Source organism: Aethalodelphis obliquidens, unplaced genomic scaffold, assembly GCF_003676395.1.
Source record: "Aethalodelphis obliquidens isolate GAN/ISIS:26980383/991018 unplaced genomic scaffold, ASM367639v1 scaffold8, whole genome shotgun sequence".
Taxonomy (NCBI): domain Eukaryota; kingdom Metazoa; phylum Chordata; class Mammalia; order Artiodactyla; family Delphinidae; genus Aethalodelphis; species Aethalodelphis obliquidens.
The window spans coordinates 36,582,032-36,592,281 of record NW_020837952.1 but is presented as its reverse complement, the minus strand read 5'-3'; the positions used below and the strand labels follow the sequence as shown (position 1 = coordinate 36,592,281).

Below are 10,250 nucleotides of genomic sequence, written 5' to 3'. Positions count from 1 at the left end.
AGAGAGAGAGAGAGAGAGAGAGAGAGAGAGAGAGAGAGAGAGAGAGATCACAGGGTGCAGTGGAGTACAGAACAGAAAGGAAAGAAATCTGCCTGGGACAATCGGTCAAGGCTTCCAGGAGAGGATGAGTTGATCTGGGTCCTAAAGGATGGGTGATATTCAATAAGCAGAAAGAGGAAAAGGGCATTCCAGGCAAAGTGAGCATTCCTTGCAAAACCACAGTCATGGAAGTAATGTTTTAATTAGGAAACTAAGGAAAGTTCAGAGTGACTGAAGCATTGAGAGGAACAGGGAAGGACGGGAGAGAGGCAGGGGGATTTATTTTCTATTGCTGCATCACAAATGACCGCAAACTTAGTGACTTAAAACAACACATATTTATTATCTCAAGGTTTCTGTGGGTTAACTGAGTCCTCTGCCCAGGGTCTTACCAGGCTAAAATTGCAGAGTTGCCTGGGTCTATGATCTCTTCTGAGGCTCAGGGGCTTTTTCCAAGCTCACAGAGTTGTTGGCAGAATATAGTTCTTTGAGGCTGTGTGATCCAGAAACTTTTTTTTTTTTTTTTGCTAGCTGTTCACTGGAGATTGCTCTAAACTCCTGGGGGTCACCTTCAGGTCCTTGCCACATGGCTGCTCCATAGGCTCTGTCACAACATCCTTCATTTTTGACGTCAACAGGAGAGCATCCTCCTGACGCTTTCCTTCTCTTAAAGCACTCACCTGATTAGGTCTGGCCCACCCAGGCTATTCTCCCTTTAGCTGTGTTAGTAACTACAGATACACTATAATATTCAGTGGCCCTGCCCACACTCAAAGGGAGGGTATTATAGCAGGGTATATGTGAAGGGTGTTGAAATATTGCTGCTGTCTTAGAATTCTTCCTACCACAGAAGAAGCAGGGTGAATGGTGGAGAAAAACAATGGGGTCCAAAACTTGAATTTTCTCTAGACCCTGCCACTTATTATCCATCCAGTGTTGGCTCCTTTCATAGATATAAATTCTTTCGCCTATAAAATGGGATAATAACCTTCATAGAGATGGTCTAAGTAGTAAATACACAATATATCATTAAGAACTCTATGCAGTGCTTTGGGTATGTATGTTTGGCATAAAGGATCTTGTGAACCATGTTGAGGCACTCACACTATTCCCTAGGGCAGGGAGTGGAAAACTCATCAAAGTCTCCCAGAAGGGAAAAAACATGATGAGGTTTACTTTTTTTTTTTGCACTGGGCCCGGAGGTTCAGCAATCTGGCCTCAAACCAACCACTCATTTGTATTTTAGTTCTAACAGATATTAAGAATTTGTAAATCATTTTTAGGAGTTTTTTATTATACAAAATGTCAAACACATTCAAAGTAAATAGAATAGTATAACATTTACCCACGTAATTATTATCAGGCTTCAATAGCATTAACATTCTGCCATGCTTGTTTCATCTATACTTTTTCCTCCTTCCAATTTCCCCCAACTTTATTATTATTTCTTTATACAGTTTTTTTAAGGTTAGGTTTACATGTATTAAAATGTGCTAATCTTAACTATATAATTTTGACTAATTGATACACCCATATACCCCACACCCCTATCAAGATATAAAATATTTTTGTAGCTTAGAAAGTTCCCCCATACCTCTTCCCAGTCAACCCCTCTCACCTTGTTCAGACAGCCACAGCTCTCTATTCTTAATTAAATATTCTTAAAACAATAATTTAGTTTTATCAATTTTAGAATATCATGCAAATGGAATCATACAGCATGTACTCTTTTGTGCCTTTTTTTTTTTTCTAGCATAATATCTGTGAGTGCATTCGTGTCACTGAGTGTATTAGTAGTTTATTTCTTTGTATTGTTGAGTAGTGTTCCGTTAAAAGAATATACCACAGTTTGTTTTTTCATTCTTCACATACCTGGGCTGTTTCCAGTTTGGGGCTATTGCCAATAGAGCTGCCATGTATTATACATCCTTATAGTGTCCATCTTTTTGTGGACATATATTTTTACTTTTCTTGGGTATGCATATAGAAGTGGGATCATCGAGTCAAAGGGCAAGTGTATGTTTAAATTTATTAGAAACTGCCAGACGTCTTCTAAAGTGTTTAGAGCATTTTTAGATTCTCACCAACAATGTATGAGTTACAGTTCCACTATATCCTATCCACTTGGTGTTGCCAGTATTAATTTCAGCCATTCTGATGGGTGTGTACTAGTGTCTCACTATGGTTTCATTTGTATTTCCCTAGTGACTAATGATATCGGGTAATCACATTTAGATGTGAAATAACGTTGCTTAAGAGCATTGGCTGAACCAACACTGGTTAAAATCCTTGCTCTGCTCTTGTCTGGCAAGATTCTTTATTTTATTTTATTTTATTTTTTTAATTGAATTATTGTTGATTTATAATGTGTTAGTTTCTGGTGTACAGCAAAGTGATTCAGTTATACTATATATATTTTCATACTCTTTTCCATTATAGGTTATTAAAGATATTAAATATAGTTCCCTGTGCTATATAGTCAGACCTTGTTGTTTATCTATTTTATATATAGTAGTTTGTATCTATTAATCCCAGACTCCTAGTTTATCTCTCCCCACCCCATTCCCCTTTGGTAATTACAAGTTTGTTATCTGTGTCTGTGAGTCTGTTTCTGTTTTGTAACTAAATTCATTTGTATCATATTTCAGATTCCACATATAAGTGATATCATATAATATTTGTCTTTGTCTGATTTGCTTCACTTAGTATGATAATCTCTAGGTCCATCCATATTGCTGCAAATGGCATTATTTCATTCTTTTTTATGGCTGAGTAGTATTCCATGGTACATATATACCACATCTTATTTATCCATTCATCTGTCGATGGACATTTAAGTTGCTTCCATGTCTTGGCTATTGTAAATAGTGCTGCTATGAACATTGGGGTGCATGTATCTTTTCAGATTAGTGCCTGGCAAGATTCCTGACTTATTTGCAAAAGAAATAAAATTATGGTATCTTCTTCATGGAGTTGTTGTAAAGATTAAGTGAGATAATACCTATAAAGTTCTTAGCAAAGTACTTGGCCCAATAAAGAATAGCGTTACTATTCATTAAGACTATTTAATGAACTCTGCTTATTGACATACCACTACTCGCATAGGTGATATTATTATTATTTTTAAATGGAGGGAATTAAAGGAGGGAATCTCTTGTACACACAAAGGCTGAAATCCCAAACACTACATTCTCACCTCAACAGATGGCATAACCAAGCCTCTCTCCACACCAGAACATCCTCGACTGAGCAGACTTGGCTACAAGTCTTAGCCCATTTCCCCCATGATGAACAGACATGGATTCCAAGGTTGCTGCTTCCTTTATATCTTTTCCCTAATGTTGCTCTGCAGAAACACACACTGCCTGGGCCATCCATTTCTCTCTTTTCTCTTCTCCACCTCTATTTCCCTCTTTTCATTATTTTCAATATACACCATTTAAAAGATTTTTAAAATTGAGGGAAAGGAAGGCAAATGTGATTCTTGGTAGTATCTATTTTGGAGGTGGGAGTGAGAGAGGTATAACCTTTTGGAAAGAAAAGGAAAGATGAGTTCTCTCTTTGCAAATGTCTATTTGGTTAAATTCACTAGGTATTCTGGTAGTGGTAACATACTTCTTCCTGCTTCTACTCCCCAGCAGGGTGTGGGATGTATCAGAACACCCAGGATCTTGGCAGAGGGTGTGAATAGTTTAAAAAATCTCCCAGATGATTCTGATGTCTTCCTGAGACCCACTCGTTAGAACTGGAAGAGAAAAGGGTGAAAGACAAAGCTGGAAGCTGTCCAGAAATGTAAAAAGTGGCTGAAACAAGGATTGAAGGCAAGTGGCCAGCAGAACAGGAGCAAAGCCAGGCATAGGTGGCTCCTGGGCAGTCAAAGGGAAGGGGAGTGTCCGCATTATGAAATGCTTCAGAGAAGTGAAATGGGATGAGGAACAAAAACAGGTCACTGGAGCTGGAAGTTAAGAGGTCACAGGTGATGCTTCTGAAAGGCCCATTTATGTGTACTGTTGGGGGCGAGTGGAGAGGATAGAAGCCAAATTTTATTGGGTTAAAGAGTAAGTGGGAAATAAGTAAATTCACATTTCTCCTTTAAGAAATGGTTGAAAACATGGAGGAGAGAAGAGAAAAAAGGGGGGAAAATGACAGCTTATATAACTGTGGGCAAGTTATTTCTCTGGGCCTCAATTTCTTCCTCTATAAAATGGGGGTAATAATAGTACATATCGCACAGGATTTTGTGAGAATTAAATTAACAGATAGCATATGCTTAAAACAATTTTGGGAACATAGAAATACTCAAAGAAATGTCAACTCTCATTATATTATTGAAGTAGAAATAGAGTAAGTCTTTTCTTCTTATCGCAGTCTCAGGGATGATTCAGCCTGCCCTTTTCCATTGCTACTACCTGCTGCTCCATTTAGGCGCCTCCCCCAGATGTCAGGCACACTACGCCCCTCATTCAAGTTCCAATTGTTCCTCAGCTCGGCAGAGCCACAGTAAAGTTCTTTAATCTTTGAAAGGATTTTTTTTTCTGCCTTCAAGTAGGTACAAGACTAGGATAACAAAAAACACAACCAGTGGGGAAGGTACAAGAAATTTGAAAAGAAATGGTATTGGTTCTCATTGACCTTCATTTCAAAATAAATTGGAAACAGCCCTCAGCATTTCAAGTTTTCCTCTTTTCCTCCCTCGTCATCCCTCCTCTCCCCAACTCTCTTTCTTCTTCTTGTTTTACAAGGTTTCTCAATAACTATACTTTATTACTATTTTTTAATCTTGGGGCTTTGCTTCTTCAGCACTCCCTGCCCTTTTGAAACACTGACTCCAGCATCTAGCTTACCTTATATTTGATGTGGGGTACTGGGGGTGAGAGAAGAACAAATAAACACAGGTGTTATAACGGAGGAAAACAGTGTGGTATTATGAAAGGGACATTGGTTTTCATATCAGAAGGGCTTAAACCCCAGGTACAACACTTACTAGTTGAGAACATGATATTCTCTCTGCTTTTGTTTTTTCATTACTAAATGTTACTAAAATGGGACTAATAACATGACCTATCTAATGGGGTTTAATGAGAAATAAATGAAATCACATGAAAGAGCCCCTGGTAGTGTGAGACCTGTATATACACATGGGCCACTTTCCTCCCCAGCACTAAGTAAGTGTAATTTATATATTAGGGAATAATTTGGCTGCATCCACCCCCAAGTGGCCCCTGCCTCATGAAGGAGAAGTAAAGTTTTAGTTTTTTTCCTGACAGGAGTCATTGAAGGGGAATAAATCTATTTCAAATAATGGTGAATAGAACCTTTAAGACTGCTATAACATCCTGTAGTAAAGTGTCCATTTTATAAATGAAAATAGAGTTTACCAATGCTGAACCGTAAATGAGACATAAGAAAGCACATACTCACCTAGGAATGGAAGGTCAGGCATGGGGTGTTAAATCCTAAATGGTAGTCCTCTTGGGTTCATATATTGTGAATTTTATATATTCTATAGCTGGAATGGGAATTTTTCTGTATTTCTTAGAGGGCCATAACATGAGCTAGTTAACTGCTTTGATTTTGTTTCACCTTGAGTGTACAAAAGCCATAATGTGTAAACAGTGTTTTTGCTATACCAATATTGTTGCCTCAGCACCCTTGCTCTGACACCCGCTGCTGGCTCACCTCAGAGGCGGGGCATCCCGCCCCCATTTGGAAACAGGAGAAAGATGAGCTTCCACAATAGAGCTAAGAGGATTTACCTCCTACACCTGCTGCAGTTGTTCCTCTAACCACGACATGAGTCTGCCTGAAGAACTGCTTGCTTACCGTGCCTTTCTAACAATGGGGTTTTCAAAATGGAGAGTCGCAGGATTGGACATGAAGATTGACATCAGTCCCCTCAGGCCTTTGTAGCCACTAATTCTAAAAAGTCATGGTCATATCCATTGAGGACAAACACCTGTGCCAGCCTTCATCAGGAAAGCTTTTGTTCTAAAGGCACATGCCTGCCCCTAGCTGGTCATGCCTTCCTACTCAAGGGCATATCTATAGGATTCATTAATTAAAACCAATTACTTAATACCTATTTTGGTCATTGTGTCTGCTTGTTTTTTATATTTTCATGGACTTTTAAGACAAGGGAAAAGCATATAAACATTCTTGCTTCTGGATTCTATGATGTGGAAACAAGAAATGTCAGCTTGATCCACTCAGGGCAGTTTTCCCGTATCTCCTGAGTCACTTCTTTTCAGTGAAGTAAAAATCATATCGTAAACCATTCTGCCCACAGTAAACTCAGAATCCTTACAAGCTAGAGGTAGGTTTCAGTAAGAAATTGATTAGGCTTGAGCCTAGGTGATCAAAGGCAGATAGTTCCTATAGAGATGAATTTTCACCATGAAGGAATCCTCAGCTCAGGATGGTAGCGCTGAGCAATTCCACTGGTTATTTGAAAATGGGTGTGTACATATACTAAATTAGGTAACTTATAGCCATGTGAGAATTTGCATTTAAAAATTAAAAGATTTCCCTGTGAGATGGCAATTTCAGGTGTCAACTTGACTGAGCTAAAGAATGCTGAGATAGCTGGTAAAACAGTATTTCTAAGTAATCAGTTTAGCACTTAAGTTGTAGGGGATTTCTCTGCATTTTCATCCACTAACATGGGTCTCTAAACCCTGCAGTGTGTGAAACATCAGCGTTTTTGCTTTCCTTGTTACAGATATGACCACTGTTCACAAAATTCTCCTGTCGGTACAGATAAAGAATATCTTGATATTAAAAAAAAAAAAACCACATTAGTTCTAGGTCTGTCTGTGAGGGTGCTTCTGGAAGATATTAGCATGGGAATCAGTAGACTGAGTAAAGAAGATCACCCTCATCACTGTGGTTTAGGCATCATCCAAAACACTGAGGGCCTCAGTAGAAGAAAAAGGAAGAGAAAGGGCAAATTTGCTCTCTACCTGTCCCAGGACATCTATCTTCTCCTGCCCTTGGAAATTCGTGCTCCTGGTTCTTGAGCCTTTGGACACGGACTGGGGCTTTCACCTTGGCCCTGGTTCTTAGGCCTCTGGGTTTGGACTGGAATCACACCACTTGCGTTCCTGGGCCTCCAGCTTGCAGAAGGCAGACTGTGGGACTTTTCATAATCACCTAAACCAATCACCAAGCCTCCACAATCACGTGAACCAATTCCTCACAATAAATCTCTTTCTATATATCTATATACTCCCGTTGGTTCTGTTTCTCTGGAGAACCTAATACATCCTATAAATGAAAGCTTTGCTCCCACTGCGCTGAGGCATCAAGGCCTGTGTTGCACAGAATCCCTGGTGCTTGAATGGTGGTCAGGAGACTGTGAACAATGAACACTGGCTCAGGATATCTGTGTAGAAGCTGCAATATTCTTACTAGATTTAAAAGTGTCCTAAATGCAATAGCCAACTTCTCCCATCCCAACAATGAAAAACTATGATATTCATCTCTACCTGTAGATGACTGCAAGAACTACAGTGGCAAATTCCCAATATGAATGATCTTAAGTAGCTTCATACCTTCTCAATTTCAAATTCTATTTAGAATTTCTCTAAGGCTCGCTAATTTTATAAATTATATATATATATATATGTGTGTGTGTTTATATATACATATTCATTTTTGTATAATTATATATACATGTATATATATAAAATATATATGTGTAAAATACATGCATGTATAATATATGTACTAAATACAAAATATATAAATATATATAAAATGAAAGGCCTGTAAATTCTCAAATAACAAAAGACTTAAGTTCTAAAAGTAATTTATAGAAGTAAATTTTTAGGAATCAGAATAGGTTAGAGGTTAGATTCTTAATCTATTGTTAGTTTAGTACCAATACATTATGTGCTAGGGTAAGGTAATCACAATGAACTAATCACAGAAACTACCCATTTCAGTATTTTTCTTTCCCTTTATTTCTGTGCTTATGCATCCCATCTAGGCCTTAGCTGATGTCTCTCCCAGCCCCCTGGGCTCCAGGTCCAGTCCAGAACCAGCACTTACAAAGGGATCCTATGCTGTGATATTTGGGACTTTGCAAATCCAGTTAACAGAGCAAGTGGGAGGCTGGGTCTGGGCCACCACCCTTCCTTTCCCAAGTCAACAGTTTCCCCTACAGTGATAGCTCCAGGGAGAAGTGGGCAACAGTTTTCTCAGGAGCTGGGGAGGGGGAGCCTAGTCCAGACCCACTGGAGTGCTGTTAGTCCTGGTGACTCAGAGGCACTGAACTCCTTGTGTTACATGAGTAGTTTTTCAGTGAAGTTTTATGTCTTTTTTTTTTCCTTTCTTTTTTAGTATTTGGACTGTTGTTCTGCATACAGAGCAGAAAAGTACATCAAGCTGCTTTTCAGTTTCTATGGAAAGGTGCCTCCACCCTCTCTTTCAACTTGAGATCCGGACACGTCTGTCTTCAGAGGCAAGTACCAGTGGTGGAAGGGGCATATGACTTAGTTTAAATTTTCCGTCTGGCACTTACTGGCTGTGTGACCTCAGGAATGATATTTAACCTCACTACTTCTTTTCTCTCAGTCAATAATACCTGCCTCCAAGGGTTATTTTGAGTTGGTGAAGTAAAGTATTAGAAAGTGCCCAGCATGGTACTTGGCTTATAGGTTAGTCACATTTCTTTCCACATCCTAGTTTCCATTCCTTCCTGCCCCTCCTTTTAATTCTGAAGATGTTGGCCAATGGGAAGAACTCATCCCCCACATCCAAGCTTTTGGGAGATGGGTCTGAGGCTGGCCATAATTGTGCAACATTGGGAGATGTTGTGGTTAGTTTCTGTGCCATGATTAGTTTATTATCTTATCCTTAGTCCTCATGGTTGGTAGGAGACTAAAAATTGATGGAGAATCTAACCACTAACTTGTGGAAGGTGGGGAGGATGGCAGAGATATGACAGGGATTCCAGTATGGACTCCAACAGACGGTAGAGCAGGGAATACCAAGCAATGGAGCCAATGGGAGGCTGGGTCTGGGCCAGCACCCCAACCTCCCCAAGAAAACAGCTTAGTGTCAAGTGTAGCCGTAGAGAGCCGTGGCAGCAGTTTCCCCATGGGTCCATGAGCTGGTGGAGTGATGCCATTCCAGCCCTTGGATTCATGCAGAGGACAGTTAGCTGGGCCCCAAGACCAAAGCAGAGTCAAGAACCTGATAGGAACAGGAACAGACTCCACCTATAGCCAGAGCCTTTCTGCCATTCCTGTTTTCCTCACTCAGTGAGTCATGAGATTGCCTACTTTCTACTTCTCAGCTTTTCCTGCTTTGTGGCTGAGATCAGCCACATGTGACATGATTCTAATTCTACCTAAGAGCATGGGGAGAGAATTTCCTATGGCTGGTCTCAAGTAGCTGTTCTATATAAGAGAGGCTGGACACAGCTAAATCAGTATTTCATGTAAACAGTATGTACAGTGTTAAGATCCTGGAAAAACTTGAGTCAAACCTAAGCTTTATTGTTTTCTTGTTACGGGACCTTTGGTGAGTGTCAAACTCTCCGAATCCCATAGCATCCTATGCTTCTTCCACTGGAGCACTTAGCACACTGCATTCTAACTGTATGGATACTTCATTTGGTTTCTCTGTTAGACTAAACACATCTTGAGAGAAATGCTGTGTCTATAGCAAATAGCACAGTCCCAGAACATGATAGGCATGGAAGATATAATTCAAATAAATGGACAGATTAGATGAGGTCGATTCCTATGCCTTTTATATTGTTTTTACTTCTGATAAAGTAACAATTGTGGTCTGGTATTAAATGACAATGTGGACTGCTCTTCATAGTAAGGATGTATAAAGCTGGCGCAGAGGAATCTGACACATATACTGAGTTCTTCATTGAGACAGGGGAAAAAGATGATAACAGCATGCTCTGAATTGTATAATTGTATAATTAGAAGTGGGAGGGATCTAGGGAATTAATTGGAGGTCTTCAGGGATTCGTCATTCTTTAGAGAGTCTCTTCTATTTATTTATGGAAATTTCGGGGACATTCCCTTAAGGAAGGTTTGATTTTCATAATACAATCCAAGGCAAGATTGGCATTGTTTTAAATACTGAAACTATATTTTAAATACTGGAACCATATAATTTATAGTGAGGTATGATGTCATCCTAGCCAAGTACAGCTACAATTCATGATATTTCTGGAACCTTGGCATATC

At 39.4% G+C, this 10,250-nt stretch overlaps 1 long non-coding RNA gene across 1 annotated transcript in view; it reads left to right on the top strand.

Moving 5' to 3' along the window:
- Nucleotides 1–8,500, top strand: part of LOC113620825 (uncharacterized) — a 50,665-nt gene extending 42,165 nt beyond the window's left edge. The window contains exon 2 of the long non-coding RNA XR_003432935.1: nt 8,380–8,500. This is a non-coding gene — a long non-coding RNA (uncharacterized LOC113620825). The remainder of the gene's footprint in view (nt 1–8,379) is intronic.
- The last annotated feature ends 1,750 nt before the right edge of the window (nt 8,501–10,250 follow it).